The 22,720-nt window shown below is 37.2% G+C and overlaps 1 pseudogene; it reads left to right on the top strand.

Moving 5' to 3' along the window:
• The window catches only part of LOC107716967 (gamma-aminobutyric acid receptor subunit gamma-3-like), a 118,450-nt pseudogene that overhangs the window by 76,031 nt on the left and 19,699 nt on the right, over window positions 1-22,720 (top strand).

Below are 22,720 nucleotides of genomic sequence, written 5' to 3'. Positions count from 1 at the left end.
CCTACCGTCCCTTCATGGGATCTGCCCACTGTGCTGAGGGCCCTGAAGGGCCCTGCTTTCGAGCCGCTACAGTCTGCCAACATTCGGTCGCTATCGCTGAAGACTGCTCTGCTTCTAGCACTGGCATCAGTAAAGCGAATAGGGGACCTGCAGGCGCTCTCCATTAGCCCTGCCTGCCTGGAATTTGGGCCTAATGACACTAAAGTCGTCCTGAAACCAAGGCACGGTTACGTACCTAAGGTGCTCACCACTCCGTTCAGAGCACAGGTCATTATGCTCTCCACGCTAGCGTACTCTTCTTTGGGCGTCCAGTGCCCCATTGGAGTACGGGCCCACTCGACTAGAGGCATCGCCTCGTCTTGGGCATGGTCCAGTGGTGTGTCCATTGCGGATATTTGTGAGGCGGCCGGCTGGGCCTCGCCGTCCACATTCGCAAGGTTTTATAACCCGGAAGTCCTGGCCTTGCAGGCCAGGGTCCTTTCTGCTTGAAGAGACATGCACTGCTTAAACAGGTCTGGCAGAGAGCCCTTGGCCATATCACGCTCAAGCTCTCTGGCATTAGTTCACCTGTTAGCTCTCGACCCCTGGGTGTCGAAGTTACAGGAGTACTCTGGAACGATTAACCAGGCCGGGTGTGACCTCAGGAAGCTCAGCCCGTCTTAGCCTTGGGTTGTTGTTAACTTCTCTATGGGCATTGGTTGCTTATGGAAGTTTGATACTTTTAGTCGTTCCACTACATTAGCACGGCGTGATTGTACTGTGTTCCCATATGCGTCTAGCAAGACGCAGTACGAGTGTAGTGTCGAAAGGGAACATACTCGGTTACTAACGTAACCTCAGTTCCCTGAGATACGGGAACGAGTACTGCGTTGCTAGCCGTGCTATGTAGCTGCACGACTCGGTCGTCACTTCAGTCGAAGTAACCTGAGAATCCTGTGGCGGACGCCCGCTTATATAGCCAGATGCCCTGCCCATTCTGGCAGGCTTTGGCAGGCTTTGGTGGGCTTCGTCGCCATAAGCTTGTTCAGCTCCGCTGCTTAGCCATTGGTTCGTTTTTAATACACTGCATGAACCAATGGCCATGCAGTTTCACTGCGAGAATGAAAAAAGGCTTCAATTCAGGAGAAAAAAAGGCTTTTTCCAATATGCGTCTAGTAAGACGCAGTACTCGTTCCCGTATCTCAGGGAACCGAGGTTATGTTAGTAACCGAGTACGTTTTTAAACATAGCAACAAATAATTTTAAGGGTATAATGACAAAAAGTTAAATGAAATTTAATTTTAATGTAATATGTTTAGCTGGATGCTAACACGCATGTTAACACATACAGCATGCAACAAAGAGTCTGTCATATGATTTTATCATTCTATAATTAACCATTTCACTTGCACATTAATTTTTGACTAGATAGTTTGGCTTTTGAGTAAAAACTGGAAACAGCATCCTTTTGTACGGTTTCTCTGTACTTTTTACGCCCCTTTTTGTAAGTTCCAAAACCTCTGTTCCTAAATATGATTTCCAGTGCCTTTAATCAGTTACCCAGACTGAGCAGATGTCACTTTGACATTTTTAGGCGCCTCTATTTCAGATTAGGTAATCTCTTTCAAAGTCCTTGATGAAATATCAGGAGCTGGGATTAATTTAGGTCCACTGTCACAAATCTATGCCTTTTTCCAGAGGTAAAAAGCCACAAAAAAAAGTCAGCAGTCCCTGCCAAAGGCAAAAAGTATTCTCTGAGACAGCAAAACACAGTGTTCTGTTCTGATAAGTAATATTTATAATATTTGATGGGTCTGGGATGTCAATGTTTTGATCAGAACATTAAAGACCTTGGAAATGTGACCAAAGATCAGCAAATCCGCCTGTCCTCTGAGTTAGAGCTCCACTGCGAGGCAGCCTTTCAGGTCTGGTGTGACTTCAGTGTCTGTGATGTTGAGATGTGATGACACTCGTTCATATCCGACTATCCTAGTTTGGTTCAGTGCTTGGTATTTGTGACGGATCTGTTCAATAAGACTCTAGGCTAGGTTTGACCACAATTAGGCCAGGAAGCTGCAGAAACTGCCTGTGATGTCATATATTATTTATCATTTCACTGCAAATGGGGCTGGTGAACAAACCTTTGGAAACCCTGCATGGGCAGCAGCAGAGTCCTCTGGTTGATCTTTTATAGGGGCCAATTCACACTGAGAATGTACTGCACAAAACCTCTTCTACCTTGACTTTTTGGTCAAACAAAATTCTTATAATTCCAATGGCAACTGCAACAAACAGTCCATCGACTCGTCTCCTGTCTTGAGAGCCATAAAAACATTGTTTACCCCTTGTTAATGCAAGGAAAACTATTTTGATTAAGTGGCTTGGAGATAGACCTCTGTCATATGGGGACCATATGACCATGATAAAGGAACTTTACAAAAATGTCATATTAAATGTTAAGTTATTCAATGAAATGCGAAAAGAACCTCTAAATTCCATTGGGGTTTGTGGAAGTACTCGTGACCATCCTTAATGTGTTGACTGCCTTTTAAAAGTTTTTAAATGTTAGTTTGTTTATTTATTTATTTTCTGTAATAATTTATTCTGATATTTAACAAATTGTAATACTCATATTTAACATTTATATATCCTATTTATTTCTTGCTTTTATTTCAATTTATTTATTTATACATAATTTATATAGATTTTATTTTGTATATCTGTTAACTATAATAATCTATTATAATACTTAACAAATTGTTGTACTTAACGTATATAGATCCTATTTGTTTTTTATGGTCTTTTAAATAATTTAACAATTATCCCGTTGTGTCGAAAATTGCTTTAAAAATTGCAATAAATTATCGCAATATTGTTAATAATGCTTTCATCCTTATTTTTGTATTTATTTTTTAATAAAGCACCACAGAGAGACAATGTGCTTACACCACTGTAGACATTACTAATGAGAGCAGTAATGTGAATTACAGTATATGCCTCTGGCAGTTCTCATTATAAATACATATGTATCATCACGGCAGACTGGGGTGCACATGAGAAAGCATTGTTTGCTTATTGCAAACTAACACTGTTGAGAATGTAAGCAAATGGTTAACACATTTTCTTCAGCAGTGAAGTATTATCCTAGTGTTGACCACACCAACAGAGCCCAAAGCTGCTAGTTAACAACATAAAGTAACAAAATACATACAATCTGGCTTTCTCATTTGAACTGCACTGTCAAGCTATCAATTCCAACTCTGATTTAAAGTGAAGGTGGAAATATGAAAAATGTGGGCTTGTCACATGAAACTAGTCTACTGTTGTCTTTTCATAAGTCTGAAACTACTGCTGCAGTTTTCCAAATATAGTTAGATGAGTGGGTGTCCACTGAAGCCAACTCTGCCCTAGTTATTCAAATCGGGACATTCACACACACACACTGCTACATTGCTTGTCATGTCCTTTTCAAGTTGTCCCATCAGAAAAGCTCACCCCAATGAGAACAACAGCAACATCAAGACCTTGTCTGCTTATGTAGTATCATGATTTAAAGGCCATGTGTGCAAATAAATATACTGAAAGTTGGCATTAACTTGGCAAAGGACAGTGAAGCGCTTCTCATGAGCAAGAGTTACATTGTACTAAATATCAAGTCTGATATTCAGTAGAAAAACATGATTGCTTTTAAATTGCTGTTATACAATGGTTAAAAATGTCTTCATATTGAGTAACCTATTCATTCTACTATTCATCAATTCAAGTTTGGGGTCAGTAAGTTTTTAAAACTCACGTTTGCTCAGCAAAATACAGTAAAAAGTGTAATATTGTGAATATTATTACAATTTACAATAACTGTTTTCTATTTTAATATATTTCAAATTTTACTTGTTCATGTGATGAATTTTCAAATTTCAGATCCTAAACTTTTGATCCTAAACTTTTGGTAGTGTAGTGTGTTTCAGATTAAATTTACCAAGTTAGTTTTTTTTTCCTTCTTTCCCAGTGCTGTTTTAGAAAATATCAGCACTCTTGGAATGCCGCTTGTCCAATCAAATTACGGAAACAAATGTAACCATTGTATAAAACGGTTTTAAAGAATGGGTTTCCGTTTTATTATGTCCTTAGTATTCGCCTTAGGCCTAAACATTTTAATAAACCCTTTTTTATATAGCTTTCCATACCTGTGCTAAATATACTTATATACAGATTCACAAATGCTAATGAAGGTGGAGTTAAAACAACAACAACAACAACATACGAACCGAGAACAAGTGGTGAAGTATTTTGGGAAAACAGCTACTTGGTTAATGCATCTCAGGCAGAGATGGCCTATTCAGGTATCTCTCAGCTGCCTGAAGACCAGAGCGGCTATTTGGACCAGAGGACATTTCACAGGCCAGTGGAGAGACTACATCATGCCGTCTCCAGCGCTCCGTGAAATATTTCCTTGGCAACAGGAGAAACAGCACTGATGCTGAGGGGCATTCTGCGGATAAAGCCATTCTGGAGCAAGGGCTAACTAAATGCTCCAATATGGAGCTCATGATCGATATTCAGTGACACAGCAGACATGCAGCAGTGGTATTTAGGAGGAGTGTGAAGGAAAAAGGGTAGTGCAGACTACGAAATGGCACTCTCTATTTTAATTGCAGTCATCGGAGCTTTGAAGTAAACAATGCTGGAATGTGTGAGTGCTGTAAGCCTTCTATGCTGCAACACGCAGAGCTCGGTGGCACTGATTCAGGTCTAGGCTCAGAAATGAGAAATTTGATTTGCCATACCTCTCCATAATACTTAATATGTGCTGTCGGGACATTTGTTTACCAATACAGCAGTATTTACCATGATGGCTTCTTTGTTGCATATTTGCAAAGACTAAGGTTGCTACAGTAAGCCAATTATCCACTGGCGCTATGTTACTCACTGAAGCAAGGGATTGTGTTTAAGCAGCCAACAGAGCGGTGTGTATCTACTTGTCTATTCATTTCAAATGCTCTAGAACCAATCCATTATTTTGTCTTGCAGCAGTTGAAATTTACCTATAATCTACTTGATGTTTATTTATCATATTACTGTTTACAGACTTCAAAATAAGGGTCAAGCAAACAAATGAAACAATGAAACAATAATGAGCTGGAGAGGATCTAAACGTTTAAAAAAAATTAATTTCCCTACCTATTCACAGATGAAGTGAAGTGACATGTGGCCAAGTATGGTGACCCATACTTGGAAGAACCAATGGCCATGCAGTTTCACTGCGAGAATGAAAAAAGGCTTCAATTCAGGAGAAAAAAAGGCTTTTTCCAATATGCGTCTAGTAAGACGCAGTACTCGTTCCCGTATCTCAGGGAACCGAGGTTATGTTAGTAACCGAGTACGTTTTTAAACATAGCAACAAATAATTTTAAGGGTATAATGACAAAAAGTTAAATGAAATTTAATTTTAATGTAATATGTTTAGCTGGATGCTAACACGCATGTTAACACATACAGCATGCAACAAAGAGTCTGTCATATGATTTTATCATTCTATAATTAACCATTTCACTTGCACATTAATTTTTGACTAGATAGTTTGGCTTTTGAGTAAAAACTGGAAACAGCATCCTTTTGTACGGTTTCTCTGTACTTTTTACGCCCCTTTTTGTAAGTTCCAAAACCTCTGTTCCTAAATATGATTTCCAGTGCCTTTAATCAGTTACCCAGACTGAGCAGATGTCACTTTGACATTTTTAGGCGCCTCTATTTCAGATTAGGTAATCTCTTTCAAAGTCCTTGATGAAATATCAGGAGCTGGGATTAATTTAGGTCCACTGTCACAAATCTATGCCTTTTTCCAGAGGTAAAAAGCCACAAAAAAAAGTCAGCAGTCCCTGCCAAAGGCAAAAAGTATTCTCTGAGACAGCAAAACACAGTGTTCTGTTCTGATAAGTAATATTTATAATATTTGATGGGTCTGGGATGTCAATGTTTTGATCAGAACATTAAAGACCTTGGAAATGTGACCAAAGATCAGCAAATCCGCCTGTCCTCTGAGTTAGAGCTCCACTGCGAGGCAGCCTTTCAGGTCTGGTGTGACTTCAGTGTCTGTGATGTTGAGATGTGATGACACTCGTTCATATCCGACTATCCTAGTTTGGTTCAGTGCTTGGTATTTGTGACGGATCTGTTCAATAAGACTCTAGGCTAGGTTTGACCACAATTAGGCCAGGAAGCTGCAGAAACTGCCTGTGATGTCATATATTATTTATCATTTCACTGCAAATGGGGCTGGTGAACAAACCTTTGGAAACCCTGCATGGGCAGCAGCAGAGTCCTCTGGTTGATCTTTTATAGGGGCCAATTCACACTGAGAATGTACTGCACAAAACCTCTTCTACCTTGACTTTTTGGTCAAACAAAATTCTTATAATTCCAATGGCAACTGCAACAAACAGTCCATCGACTCGTCTCCTGTCTTGAGAGCCATAAAAACATTGTTTACCCCTTGTTAATGCAAGGAAAACTATTTTGATTAAGTGGCTTGGAGATAGACCTCTGTCATATGGGGACCATATGACCACGATAAAGGAACTTTACAAAAATGTCATATTAAATGTTAAGTTATTCAATGAAATGCGAAAAGAACCTCTAAATTCCATTGGGGTTTGTGGAAGTACTCGTGACCATCCTTAATGTGTTGACTGCCTTTTAAAAGTTTTTAAATGTTAGTTTGTTTATTTATTTATTTTCTGTAATAATTTATTCTGATATTTAACAAATTGTAATACTCATATTTAACATTTATATATCCTATTTATTTCTTGCTTTTATTTCAATTTATTTATTTATACATAATTTATATAGATTTTATTTTGTATATCTGTTAACTATAATAATCTATTATAATACTTAACAAATTGTTGTACTTAACGTATATAGATCCTATTTGTTTTTTATGGTCTTTTAAATAATTTAACAATTATCCCGTTGTGTCGAAAATTGCTTTAAAAATTGCAATAAATTATCGCAATATTGTTAATAATGCTTTCATCCTTATTTTTGTATTTATTTTTTAATAAAGCACCACAGAGAGACAATGTGCTTACACCACTGTAGACATTACTAATGAGAGCAGTAATGTGAATTACAGTATATGCCTCTGGCAGTTCTCATTATAAATACATATGTATCATCACGGCAGACTGGGGTGCACATGAGAAAGCATTGTTTGCTTATTGCAAACTAACACTGTTGAGAATGTAAGCAAATGGTTAACACATTTTCTTCAGCAGTGAAGTATTATCCTAGTGTTGACCACACCAACAGAGCCCAAAGCTGCTAGTTAACAACATAAAGTAACAAAATACATACAATCTGGCTTTCTCATTTGAACTGCACTGTCAAGCTATCAATTCCAACTCTGATTTAAAGTGAAGGTGGAAATATGAAAAATGCGGGCTTGTCACATGAAACTAGTCTACTGTTGTCTTTTCATAAGTCTGAAACTACTGCTGCAGTTTTCCAAATATAGTTAGATGAGTGGGTGTCCACTGAAGCCAACTCTGCCCTAGTTATTCAAATCGGGACATTCACACACACACACTGCTACATTGCTTGTCATGTCCTTTTCAAGTTGTCCCATCAGAAAAGCTCACCCCAATGAGAACAACAGCAACATCAAGACCTTGTCTGCTTATGTAGTATCATGATTTAAAGGCCATGTGTGCAAATAAATATACTGAAAGTTGGCATTAACTTGGCAAAGGACAGTGAAGCGCTTCTCATGAGCAAGAGTTACATTGTACTAAATATCAAGTCTGATATTCAGTAGAAAAACATGATTGCTTTTAAATTGCTGTTATACAATGGTTAAAAATGTCTTCATATTGAGTAACCTATTCATTCTACTATTCATCAATTCAAGTTTGGGGTCAGTAAGTTTTTAAAACTCACGTTTGCTCAGCAAAATACAGTAAAAAGTGTAATATTGTGAATATTATTACAATTTACAATAACTGTTTTCTATTTTAATATATTTCAAATTTTACTTGTTCATGTGATGAATTTTCAAATTTCAGATCCTAAACTTTTGATCCTAAACTTTTGGTAGTGTAGTGTGTTTCAGATTAAATTTACCAAGTTAGTTTTTTTTTCCTTCTTTCCCAGTGCTGTTTTAGAAAATATCAGCACTCTTGGAATGCCGCTTGTCCAATCAAATTACGGAAACAAATGTAACCATTGTATAAAACGGTTTTAAAGAATGGGTTTCCGTTTTATTATGTCCTTAGTATTCGCCTTAGGCCTAAACATTTTAATAAACCCTTTTTTATATAGCTTTCCATACCTGTGCTAAATATACTTATATACAGATTCACAAATGCTAATGAAGGTGGAGTTAAAACAACAACAACAACAACATACGAACCGAGAACAAGTGGTGAAGTATTTTGGGAAAACAGCTACTTGGTTAATGCATCTCAGGCAGAGATGGCCTATTCAGGTATCTCTCAGCTGCCTGAAGACCAGAGCGGCTATTTGGACCAGAGGACATTTCACAGGCCAGTGGAGAGACTACATCATGCCGTCTCCAGCGCTCCGTGAAATATTTCCTTGGCAACAGGAGAAACAGCACTGATGCTGAGGGGCATTCTGCGGATAAAGCCATTCTGGAGCAAGGGCTAACTAAATGCTCCAATATGGAGCTCATGATCGATATTCAGTGACACAGCAGACATGCAGCAGTGGTATTTAGGAGGAGTGTGAAGGGAAAAGGGTAGTGCAGACTATGAAATGTCACTCTATATTTTAATTGCAGTCATCGGAGCTTTGAAGTAAACAATGCTGGAATGTGTGAGTGCTGTAAGCCTTCTATGCTGCAACACGCAGAGCTCGGTGGCATGGATTCAGGTCTGAGCTCAGAAATGAGAAATTTGATTTGCCATACCTCTCCGTAATACTTAATATGTGATGTTGGGACATTTGTTTACCAATATGGCATTATTTACCATGATGGCTTCTTTGTTGCTTATTTGCAAAGGCTAAGGTTGCTACAGTAAGCCAATTATTATATATCAATTAGCTCTAGAACCAATCCATCATTTTGTCTCACAGCAGCTGAAATTTAAGCAGTTATAATCTACTTGATATATATTTATCATATTACTGTTTACAGATTTCAGAATAAGGGTCAGGCAAACAAAAAAATGTCTCAACCTATGAAACAGTAATGAGTTGGAGAGGGTCTCATATAATGTACTGTATATATTATAATTTTTACAAATTCGATTTTCTCTACCTGTTCATGGATGTCACCGTTGTTGGTTCTTTATTATTTTTATACATTTATCTTTTTACAGCTGAATTCAATTTCTTCTTGCTACTAGCAGATGCCATTTTTCTTATTAAAACTTGTATAACTAGAATTTTTTATTTTTTTGTTATTGATTTTTTTTCTTCTTTTTTCTTACCTCATGTCTCTTTCATTCTTTTATTACTGTTTGTGTATGTGCAATACTGTAATATTTTAAATCTGTCATATTTTCTCATGGGACCACAGAACTTTTCAAAGCAGTCACCTTAATTGTAAATTCATGTAATGAATCACTCTTAAACTGCAGGAAATGATCTCATGTCAATTCTGATTGGCTGACACTAGCAGACTCAATAGCAGAATCACAAAGAACCTTAAATGTACATATTAGTACTTTAAAACTACATATTATTCATTCATATTCATACATTCACAAACATATTAGTACTAGTACATATTAGTATGTAGTGTACATATTAGTACCTTTTGAAAGGGTACCGCCCCAGTGACAGTTTTGTACCTTTTTTTTCTGAGAGTGCACTAGCTGACAGGGGGGGAAAATAATAATCCACATAAGTTAATTTCACGCTTTTGAGAGCCCTCATAAAGACTTGGGCACATGTACAACTTCTAGTACCAAGAGAGAGAGAGAGAGACCAAAAAGTGTAGTTACCATATCTGTCTGAAGGGACTAACTTGGGTATTCTAACTATAACCAACCTACTGGTAACAATGACTCGGATGTCATGAGAGGGGAGAATAATATTTCTGCGTCATATTAACAGTGTCATCCTTATTCATGCTTTATGGCTAATAAGCGTGCAGTCCTCACAGCTGTGGTTCATTATATTCTTCCTGTGGGAGATAATAATTAAAACTTTAAATCCTACACTAATGTATGAAACAGACGGTTCACACGCCAGTGATTTCACCTGAGCGTCACTCACTGGGCTGTCACAGAGAACTGAAAAAAGAAATAAACCTTATTCAGAGCAGACATCTGTCAAAAAAACTTCATCTAACTGCCGATATCTCATCCTGAAAATTAAAAGTCAAATAAGCAGAGTACTTATTATTTGTCATGCCTCGGGAGGACAACAGCTGATCACAAAATATCATGAATCAAAATGTGATCATCAAGCATAAATAGCAAAAATAGCATAAGTAAAATAGTATTTAGATATTTCACTTAAAGCAAATGCCATGGCTGTGTCTTATATTGTGCAATTTTCCTTTCTGCATTATATTGTACAGACATTTCTTTTTCATCGTAACCATATGTTGCTTTTTCTGTTTATAGATTGACCATAAATGCAGAGTGCCAGCTTCAACTGCATAACTTTCCTATGGATGAACACTCTTGCCCCCTCATCTTCTCCAGCTGTGAGTATCTCTTCTCTTTAAGCTCCACGTATTCACACCCTTATATTTCCATTTCCTTTAAAGGCCCTTTTTCTTCTTTGGTTGTGAATGTTTTGGTTGTCATTTGTTCTGTTGTACAAGACAACCTTAAGCATTCAAGTACAGCAGTGTCAACATGCATGAAGTATATCAGTATGGTGTTGCATAAGCAACGATCTTTTTGAATGGTCAAAGCATTTCTCGCTTGGTCGCATTTCATGCTGTAAATGTTCAGTTTAGATGAACAATATAGCCTTGAATGTCTTTGAAATGTTCACATATCTTCGGGAACAAGTGGGAAATGTTCTGAAAATCCAATATAGCCATTGAGTTCAATGGATGCTTTTTATTATACCACATTTCTCTCATAACAAAACCAATACTTTTCTCTTCCTATTTTCCAATAATAGCAAGTAAACAAAACTTACCGCAAAAGCAATTCAAACTATATTTGACAATATTTCACATGTGAAAGAAGTGTTTCCATTGGAGTCATGGTAGCAAAAAAGGATTTTAATTTTAAAAGTTAATATATGGTCTTCAGAGGAAAAAATAAATAAATAAGGAAAAATGTATAATATGACCCCTTTAACAGAGAAAGACAATCAGAAGTGATATTTAGCCTGTACAATTGGATTTGCAAGTGCACTGTTCTTATGGCAGACATGGCATTGCTGTAGAGAATGTCACAGCTAATTAGGATGTCATGCTTTAAGATGTAATATCTCATTTTTGCTCTCCATATATTCTCTTATATAGAAAGTAGGCCAAGGATTTCATTGTATGTGTACACCAAAGGCACGGACAGGCTGGTAATTACTCTGCTTGTCCGATGGGCTCTTGAAGGCTGGCTTCATTAGCAGGGTATCATGAATGACATTACTCAAGGTAATAGGTGATGCATCTGTGGTGTTAAGAGCCCAGACAAAAGAGGGACGTAGGTAAATTGGAAAAGTTTGTGTCCTTGTGTAATGTGTTTTCTCACTTCTGTTTCTCACCCTGCCTCTGCTTCTACCCCCTAATACACATATCAGAGCTCTCTGCTCTTCTCAAAACTTTTTTTGTCATAGTCATTTGTGGAGCCATGCTCATAATCTCATGCAACTATCTACAGAAAGCTATGTTTTACATCATGCCCATTTTCAATAGTAATTTTATTACAGTTTATGTGGCGAGCACTAACTAAAGGCGCTCTTCTAAAAATCAATGTTTTATTGAGAGAGAGCTGTTATAATAAATGTTTACGGTTGTTTACTCAGTAGTTGCATTATAGAAAATATAGTGAGTTCAAATTCAGAGTGTCATTTTAACTAATGTGCAGATAATTATTGATAGTCGCCTTTGTACTGCATGGCACAAAAAAACATTTGTTTGTGTGTGTTTACTTATAGCTGATAACTGTTTTGATTTTGTATTATGTCTGAAAGCTTGGCCCAGTCTGTATTGAGACTTGAAGCATGGAAGAAAGTGCTACCTCTAGAAATATTTTGGGTTGCTCTTTCATTGCCACAGAGACTTTTGATCTTAGGCTTGTTTTATTTATTTTGGAAAAAATAGTTTGTGACATTGTTGACATCTCTTCCTCCCCAGAATGTACTAAACCAGGTTCCAGGGGTGCTTGGAAAGGTTTTGATTTTGCTGTGTTAAATATATAAAGCAGATAATAGCAAATAATATGACTTCATCTATTTCTGCAACAGCGTTCTTTACGTGTCTCACTTGAAGTGAATCATTTTAATAATGGTTATTGTTATGCTAATGATAAAGCTAAATAGCATCCAGTATAATTTGAGTTCAATTATATAAATTGTTGAACTTGGGGTGCAGGTTTGGTTTATTTTTAATTTGTTCTGAATTGAGGCACTCAATTATTTCTACTCCATTTTTAAAGCAGAACAAATTCATTTTTTTCTTCTTCTTCTTTTGACTAGAGCATTTGTTTTTACTTAAAAAATGGGATTTTCTTCCTCAGTTTTTTTTTTCCAGTACAAATATTATTAAATCAATAGACATTTACTTTAGAAGCAATATGACATTTGATATTATGTTGTTTTGCTTAAAACAAGAAAAAATAATATCTATGTAATTTTTCTTCTCAAGTAATTTATCTTGATTTATGAATGTTTAGATATTTGTACTAGGAAACAAGACAAACATACTGAGTAAGGAAATAATTTTTTGCAGTGTTCTTTAACATGCAGATTTATGGGATTATTTTATTTTTTATACAAGATACATGCAAAACAGGATATCTTGTATGTGTATGTGAGGACAAATTTGTACCCAAAAATGAACTAAAAATAAAAAAATTATTTTCAGGATGCTTTTAGGATTCTACAGAAAAATCAGATTTCAGATGGAGCTTATTCAATACAACGTGAAATGTTACTCAGTAGTTTGAAGATATTTCTCCTCTGAATGGCTTCATTAGTGGTAGTACGATGGGAATATCCCCGGCATTTAACCTTATCACGCACTGCCTCGTCATGCAACTCCAGATTGCTGCGGGAATTACTTCAGTGAAGGTATGAATTTAGATCACTGAGGGAATCACCTGCTTTGCGCTGTGAATCGCAATCGCTGTGTGAGTTTGAATTGGAGTGAAACCATCGATGTAGAGATGTCAGGACGGCATTGTAAGTAGCTCATAAGAGATGTCATAGATCCCACACCCTCCCCCCGCTGTGCAGGGATGTAACTTGACATAGATGACTTCCTTTATGCTGTGCAAACCATCTGTCTTCTCTGTCCTGCCTCTGTACACTGTTTGGCACTGGTTCCTAAGATGCAGGTGCACAGCAGAAGTTGTGGTCCTCCAGTGTTGGACAATATGCTTAAACAAATTGTTTAAGTTTTCTGATGTATAATATCAGACGGTCCTTGAATGCACTGAGCACGATGGGGTCAGGAAAAGTTGGACATTATAAAATGGGTCAAATATTTGTATAAATAGCAATGTCGTTATCAATTGCATAGGATTATGACATGCAACAGTCATTAATTACTACTGCTTACACTTTCTCTAATGTATGGATACATAAAGAAGTTTTGTAGTAGGATGTGATGTTACTACTAGAACTGCCAGGATGTAGGACAGGTTTTATATAATAAGGTAATTCAGTTGAGGATTCTTGACAATGGATGTGAACAAGGTTTCTTTCTTTGTTTCTTTGTTTCTTTCTTTCTTTTAAGGGTAGAATTTTAATTCTCTTTGTCTAGTGCCCAAACCTTCTCCGTAGGGCCTCTAAAACACAGTAAAGGTCCAAATTTTCACTGTTGAGGAAAAGAGAATGAGCCATAATAAGCAGTCCCTCAAGCCTCTGGACACCCTCAGTCCTTTTCTTCACCTCTAAGCTACTTTCTTCCATTTCCCTGTTGCATTCGCCATTTGTTTTTGAAAACCAGAGCTGGGCCCTGCATTTTAAATTCAATTGATATGCAAATGAAGGTTAATGCCCATCAGGCAGGACCTTGCGGACCTTCTCATTTTAGCGGCCACATAGGAGCGAACGTACTCGGACTGAAATGTCTGCCCCTGTATCAGTCACAAAGAAAATGGTCCCCCATCTGCACCCGAGAGGAGCAATTTGCCCGAAAGATTATTTTAATATTTCACACATCACTGCCCAACACAGCAGCTTGTCCTCTAAAGCATATTTAACAGACTCAAACATGCAGTGCTATAGTCCCTGTGTGCTGTGTGCATAAACAGACAAATGAAACACTTCCCAACCAGTGTGTGTGTACCTGCCCTGCAGGGAATGAGGAGCTTTCAGGTGTTTAGCGGATTGACACCAGGCATCAGGTTTGTATGCTCTGATCTGGTTGAAACAAGCAGAGAGCAGTGGGCACCTTTCTACCTGTGTTTATCAAAGATGTCACCTGCCTCAAGGCTATGAGCTTTCACTGTATATCTAATAACATTAAAGTGGCATTTATATTTAATTTATTTATGAAGACTTAGGCTTTTAATTCATTGAATAGTGAAGTGAGGCCAGAAAGTATACTTGAGACAGAGAAAAAGGATCCTGAAATGATGGAGGACTGACTCTAAACAGGCTGACTTTTAAATATGACCCTTTTTAAAACGATATTTCACCCAAAAATGAAAATTCTGTCATCATTTACCTTTGTGCTGTGTCAAACCTGTATGACTGTCAAAAACAGATCTAGACAGATGTTGGGGTTATTAACTGAGAAGCTTCCTGAGAATAATTTGCTCACATTAATGTTCGCAATAATGTGTGTGACTGAAGAACCGACAAGTGACACAATGACGGAGAGATTTGGAAATTAGGAAGTGACTAAGTGATATGCAAAAATGCAATTCAAAAGATATTTAAATCGAATCAATTCGAATAATTTCCAAATTCGTAATTGATTGGCAGCTTATTTAGCGGCTTTTGCTTCTACTGTGCAGCACATGAATCAAAATAAACCTGTCTTTTTTGTGTCAGTAATAGAAAATTCTCTGCTCGTTCCCATGCTTCTATTAATTTGTTTTGTTCTTTGTCCACTCTTTTATCATCTGCAACACACTTGTGGTTACATCTCTATATTTTCAGTGTTTCAAATGTTGTAATACGTTTTCAACTTCAAAACATCTTTTCTCATTCTGTTTAATGGTTTTACAAGCAATTTACGGGATCAAATCACTGTCATAATCCTAACTTGAAAGTTCTGTGAAATTACAGAACTGGCCCATTATCTTTTTTCAGTTATAGCATCATCAAAGACTTGCAAACCAAAAAGGTGACAAAAAGTTTATGTAGCTGAAAGTTTTAAATGAAAATGGTATATAACATGAAATATTTGACTAAAAATAAATTAACACTGTCCTGTTCCCAAGCTTTGATTAAAGAGGCAATCAGTAATATTGTGAGTTGAACAAAGGGAGTATGTTATGTTTAAAATCGAACAAAACTCTCAGACACCAATTATAGTGCTGATCTAGGATGGAATCAGTTCATTATATAAAGTGGAAATGTTTAAATAATGATTGGGACTGCTGTGATTACTTTTTGATCATGCACCTCTTCTGTCTGCATCATCTCTTTCTTTCAGCAGGCACTAAAAGAGCACATGCTGATCCAGCGCGGCCGCGGATCATCAAAAGAGGCGCTAATCCACGAAATCTCCGGTCACTGGATTATGCGAAACCATCGATCATATCCCCTGAAGAAATTACTCATGTTACTAAGATGGCTATGGTAAACTCGAGATCTCTTCATAATAAAACTTTCATCTTAAATGACTTTTTTAAGTCTCAAGACCTGGATTGGCTATTTATAACGGAGACCTGGCTTCGCAGCGGTGAGTTGGATCCTTTAATTCAGTGGTCACCAACCTTTTTAGGCCCAAGATCCCTGACCTCGGCCTTTATGAAAGACAAGATCTACCTATTGAAGAATTGATAGAAAAAGACATCCCATATTGTACTTCAAATTTGATGCCATCGAAACTTTTCTCAAGACAGTTCCCTTCAGTGATACATTAATATAACCCCATAAATGTAATGCATTTTTGTACTTATTTTACTGTTTTTTTCGGGATCTACTGGGACAGTGATAAAGATCTACCAGTCGATCGCGATCGACGGGTTGGCGACCACTGCTTTAATTGAACTTTCCCCAAATGACTGTCAGTTTATTAGTTCGCCTAGGACTATGGGGCGCGGTGGAGGTTTGGCGTCGGTTTTTAGAAACATTTTTAAGTGCCGATTGCTGCGTACGGATCATTATAATACCTTTGAAGTTCAATTACTCCAGTTTCAGTTGCCTTGTCCAGTACTTTGTGCTCTAATTTACAGGCCACCAAATTACAATAAGGATTTTATTCAGGACTTTGCTGATTTTCTGTCAAACATTGTGCCTACTACGGACAGTCTTATTATTCTCTGTGATTTTAATATTCATGTCTGCTGCCCCTCCAAGCCAATGTTTTAATATCACAATGTCTGGTCCAGTTCAGAAATCATTTTCCTCACGGTCTGTTTCTCGAGTTGTCTCCTCTGATACAGCCAGTCTTTTCTCTGAGGCCTTCTCTTCTCTGTCTGAAAGTGTGTTAAAACTTACTGACTCAGATCTTGGAATAGAAGAGATGATAATGCTTTTTAATAATGCCTGCTCTTGTATTTTAGGTTCTGTTGCTCCTTTTAGTTTCAAAAACCCAAACGAAGGTCAGAACCTTGGATAAATAGTAATATACGAGCTCTCAGACAGGAATCTAGGAAAGCTGAGCGCAAATGGAAGAAAGACAAACTGCAAGTGTCTTATGAACTCTTGAAAAACACTCATTCTGCTTACCAGCATTCTGTAAAAAATGCAAAAACTGAATATCTTTCTGAATTAATATCTAAAAATTCACACAATCCAAAAATTCTGTTTAATACGTTAAATACTATTTTTTCTCCTGCTAACATAGTAATATACGAGTTCTCAGACAGGAATGTAGGAAAGCTGAGCGCAAATGGAAGAAAGACAAACTGCAAGTGTCTTATGAACTCTTGAAAAACGCTCTTTCTGCCTACCAGCATTCTGTAAAAAATGCAAAAACTGAATATCTTTCTGAATTAATATAAAAAAATTCACACAATCCAAAAATTCTGTTTAATACATTAAATACTATTTTTTCTCCTGCTAACACTTCTGGTCTGGACAGTACTCCAGAGACCTGTGCAGTATTCCTACATTCTTTTATGGGAAAGGTGGACGCCATACGGTCTACTGTTACAATGTGCAGTCATGACCTCTCTGAACCACTCATTTGCCATGCTTTTTTTTGACCGGTTTGAACCAATATCCCTTTCTGAGCTTGGCGATATAGTTCACAAGATTAAGCCTAACACTTCTCCTGTGGATGTTATCCCCACCCGGCTCTTTGGAGAGGTCCTGGATACTATCAGCCCTAGTGTATTGGCTATTATAAACAGATCCTTAGACAGTGGCCGTGTTCCTATATGCCTCAAACAAGCAGTGATCACGCCTCTTCTTAAGAAGCCAAATTTAGACACAACCAATCTTAAAAATTTCCGCCCTATTTCTAAGTTGCCATTCTTGTCAAAAATTTTTGAGAAAATTGTTTTTAATCAGTTATTGTCACGATTCGCTGGAGCAAGGGAACGAGAAAACGAGGAGACGTAGAGATTTCACAAAACAAGAGTCTTTAATAATCCAACAGGGAGATACAGAGCACAAGGAAGACATTCAACAAGTAGACCCAACGAAGAACTAAGGAACAGACAGGAACAAATATACACAGGCTAATAAGGAACTCAGGGGCAAGGAATCATAAGGCAAACAAACTAAACAAGAACAGGAAAAAGACCATATAAGGAAACACAGGAAGAACTACGGGGGCAAAACGGGTCCAAAAGTCTGACAGTTATCTTCATTTGTCTCACAAAACAATATTTTAGATAAATTTCAGTCTGGTTTTAGAGCCCATCATAGCACCGAGTCTGCATTGCTTAAGGTGTCGAACGATCTACTCCTTGCTTTGGACTCCGGTAAATCTGCTATTTTAATGCTACTTGATCTTAGTTCTGCATTTGATTCAGTTGATCATGCTACCCTTCTTAATCGTCTAAGGGTTGAAGTTGGCATTAGTGGCACGGCACTGGATTGGTTCTCATCATACCTCTCTGATAGATCAGTTAAGGTGATGATTGGAAACTCGTCCTCTCCTTCTGCACCGCTCACCTATGGGATACCTCAGGGGTCCCTCTTGGGGCCTATCTTATTTTGTTTGTATATGCTCACCTTGGGTTCAATCATGAGGAAATATAATATTTCATATCATTGTTATGCTGACGATAGTCAGATCTACATCCCTCTCAGCTCTGATCACTCTTATTCTGACCTTTTTAATTGCTTTGAAGATATTAAAGGCTGGACTGGCAAAACTGAGATTGTTGTCTTTGGACCCCCAGGTGCTGTCTCTGGTATCACTATTAATCTAGATGCTATGTCATCAAACATTCAACCTTTTGCTAAAAACTTAGGTGTGATTTTTGACACTGATCTGAATTTTGAAAAACAGATAAGTGCTGTGGTGAAGAGCAGCTTTTTTCAACTAAAGCAAATAGCCAAATTAAAATCTATGCTCTCGTTTAAGGATTTGGAGATAGTTACTCATGCCTTCATCACTTCCAGACTTGATTATTGCAATGCGCTTTATATGGGTCTCAGTCATTCATTGCTGAATCGCTTGCAGTTGGTCCAGAACGCATCCACTAGGTTGCTGACTGGTACTAAGAGGCGAGAAAGCATTTCTCCTGTCCTAGCATCTCTTCATTGGTTACCGGTGCAGCATAGGATCCATTTTAAGATTTTATTATTTGTGTATAAAGCATTAAATGATCTAGCCCCATCATACTTGTCCGAACTTCTCAGCTATCAGCAATCCTCTCGCTCTCTCAGATCCTCTGATAAACTTTTCTTGCATATACCTCGCTCTCGCTTGAAATTTAAGGGGGATCGGGCTTTTTCTGTAGCCGGTCCTCGACTATGGAACAGCATACCCCTGGACATTAGATCTGCGCCTTCCCTTCCTGTTTTTAAATCCCGCCTGAAGACTTATCTGTATTCCTTGGCTTTTGGAAGAAATGTATGTTTGTGTATGTTAATGTGTTTTTGTATTGATTAGGATTTGCATAACACCGCCCAAATGTTCACGCAAAGAAAGAAGGCGTAACTTTAATTCTCGCTGTGGTATTGTTGCTGCTGCCGCCATGTTGTTGTTTTGGTGTGAAAGCGAAACTACTTTGTTTGGCCTTCCTCCAGAACAGTTCAACCCAAATATTCAGATGTGTGCAGCACATTTTATGACTGTTTCCTGGGAAAGTAGCCTACAATGCGGCTGTGCACAAAGGCTGTTTCTATAAAGTGGGTCAATTACAACTTTGCAAGGACAGTCTGGTGCTTCTGACACACAGCCTGTAAGTATGTTTTCATATTTAAAGAATTTGCCACTGACTATTCAAATGTTTTGAGCAGTGTAGTGTGTCCTTTCTCAAATCACAAATGCAGACATGGTTTTATGTTTAAGGGGCGCGATATGCAATGCAATGCGTAAAAAGACAGTATAAGTCATTATAATCAGTAATTATGTCCCCACTGGATGCAACAAATGCCTCGTTTGTAATGGGTTTTATTGTTTTTGTCTCATCGCGCCGGCCCGGGACACGACATCACATTATGGTAAGGGGCGTAACATTTCCGTCACATGCTTGAGGCTTCCGGCCAATCACAATGCATTGGATAGCTGGCCAATCACAGCACACCTCGCTTTTTCAGACCGATGAGCTTTGTAAAAATCAACATGTTCAGAAAGGCGGGGCATAGAGGAGCAACAATAATGTACAGTATGTGGAAAATAATGTGTTTTTTTAACCTTAAACCGCATAAACACATTGCATTATACCAAATACACAAAATAATGTTATTTTTAGCAACGTCATATGACCCCTTTAATACCTCGATGTCAGAGAATTTGGTGAGGATTAATGGTTAAGTATTGCCAGGAAGTGAAAAAATGTCCTTAAACAGAACTAAGAAAATCATGTTAACACATAAATAGGTATGTTACGAACAACAAAAGCTAGTGAAATTAATGTCCAACCTTCAATAAAAGCACAACCCAATAGTCAGATTGCTGAATATTGGTTTAAAGTTATATAGTTCACCCAAAAAAACGCCTTTCCAAATCTTTATGATTTGCTTTTTTTCTGTAGTACACAACAACATTTTGTGTAGTACACAACAACACTGGACCCAATTGACTTTATCTGTATGAACCAAACACAATACTGTATGAATCAAAATTTAATCAGTGTCCACATATACGCTTAAAAAAAAAAAAAAAAGTTGTAATAAATAAAAAAAGAAAAATTTTACTGGAGTATGTTTTACAAGAAAATACTATTTCAGTTTTTCAGCTTCAAAATGTCATGTTTAATTCATTGTGTTACTTGTCATTTCTTTATGTATATTTGTGAAATTTACTAGCAATTTCTGATTGAAAATCATTTCTACAGCTTTTTTTTTTCCAGTGTATCATGCTATTTGTTACTGCAGAAATACCTGAAAAATATGCTTGCAGAACTCACACCAAATTAAATTGGGAACAGATTCATTTGAGAACTTGAATTCGTTGAGAAAACTTAATAACCTGTTAGGTAATGTCATTTTTTTTTTGTCATTGTTGTGATTTTCCCATCCCCAACTTTCCACAAAACTTTTTTTTTTAAAGTAATACCTACATTATGTATGTTTCTCACAGTTTCTCACATTGAACCAATAGTGCTAACGTGCTGTCATAACTTAAGTTCTAGTTCCTTTGAACCAGGTCAAGAGATCCTGATCATGTTACTTACAGAAACATGTACAGTAAATGGCTTAGAAAATGGCATGGAACATTTGAAGTCTTTAAAAAATTATAAACCACCCCTGAGATTTTAACCCTAATCAAACTCATCTAATGAGAACCTTGGCAAGAACTCAGTTCTTTTGCAATCCAGAGTCTGGCGGCAGACCTACATAGTCAGGGTTCACAAGTCTGGTGGGGCATGAAGGAAAGTGCTGAAGGAAAGCGCTGTTCCATTAACTGAAATCCCAGAGAGAAATCCCCAGTGCTTAAAGAGGTGTTGGATGTGATGAAGTCTCCAAGAGTTATTTAATCCATCCAAAGCAAATGGTGCAGTTCAGTGGTCTAGTACCAAAGAGGAATGGAAGCATTCAGTGTTCCATAGACATCCATTGGGTTGCAGTGCTTGGGTCCTGGCTGCCTTTTGGAGCCCTTAGGCAAATCATTGAATCTGTTCTTTCACCTCAGTTCGATATATCAGCTTTTCTGAGCCAAGACTACACAAATAATAGTGCCGACAGTCAATCGTGCAGTATTAGATTTGAACAGGTCAGTGTTTTTTATAGTGTGAATATAACCTTAATTAGGTTTGGCCATTTGTAATGGGATGCAGTATTATGCCATATACCAACATGCTTTTTCAGAGAAATGAGGGCGTGAAGTCATTTGAATGTATTATTTAATGCAGATAAACGTTAGCAATAAATTCCACAGTCAAAAAAGGGTGAATAAAAAGTGTTTGAAATTATATATTACCATATACTGTAAATAATAACATGCTTTACCAATGTAAAATGTTTACCTCGGCTTACCATCTAAATAAGCAGGGAAAATTTCTTGGGTTTCTCAATTTCTCCCCACCCAATTTTCTTCCTGTGCAATGCACTGTTAAACTCGAACTTTGGTCAGTCTCATTATTCCAAACAAACAGTCTTATTGTGAGTGTGATATTGCTTTTACACAAGTTAAATGAACAAGAATATTAACTGTAGACTCAATGCCAGTTACTTTGTTTGTTTTTGATCCTCCAACGAAAATAGTTCCAAACAAAGCTGCAGCACAGCTGTAGCTTGTAGGCAGTGTTTTATTCCTGAATGGTATATATATATATATATATATATTTGGCATTTTTTTGCCTTTATTTTGATAGGACACTGAATAGTGAGAGGAAGTGAAGTGCTGACACAAACCAGCATTTTTGTATGAAACAGTTGAGTAAATGATTCAATGACTCACTCATAATGTGTGTTGGTGAATTCGGAACCACATGCATACTACTCTTGCTATTTTTTACAATCTCTTTAAATGGCATTAATAGTCAGAGTAGTATGCTAGTATGTGATTCAGAATTCTGAAAGTTATTGAATTGTTCCTGCGTGTTAATTATTATAATTAATTATTCAGTGATTCCCTTATTAAGACACTTATCACTTGTCACCACCTACTGGTGTAACAATGTAACCAGCAGAAAGAGGCACTGAATATACATAACATTATATATTATATGTGACCCTGGACCACAAAACCAGTCATAAGGGTCAATTTTTCGAAATTTAGATTTATACATCATCTGAAAGCTGAATAAATAAGCTAAATAAGCTTTGTTATGATAGGATAATATTTGGCCAAGATACAACTATTTGAAAATCTGGAATCTGAGGGTGCAAAAAAATCTAAATA

This window comes from Sinocyclocheilus rhinocerous, unplaced genomic scaffold (genome assembly GCF_001515625.1).
Source record: "Sinocyclocheilus rhinocerous isolate Xijiao unplaced genomic scaffold, SAMN03320098_v1.1 scaffold3102, whole genome shotgun sequence".
NCBI lineage: Eukaryota > Metazoa > Chordata > Actinopteri > Cypriniformes > Cyprinidae > Sinocyclocheilus > Sinocyclocheilus rhinocerous.
The sequence above is the reverse complement of the archived record's forward strand: the minus strand, read 5'-3'. Positions and strand labels throughout refer to the sequence as shown.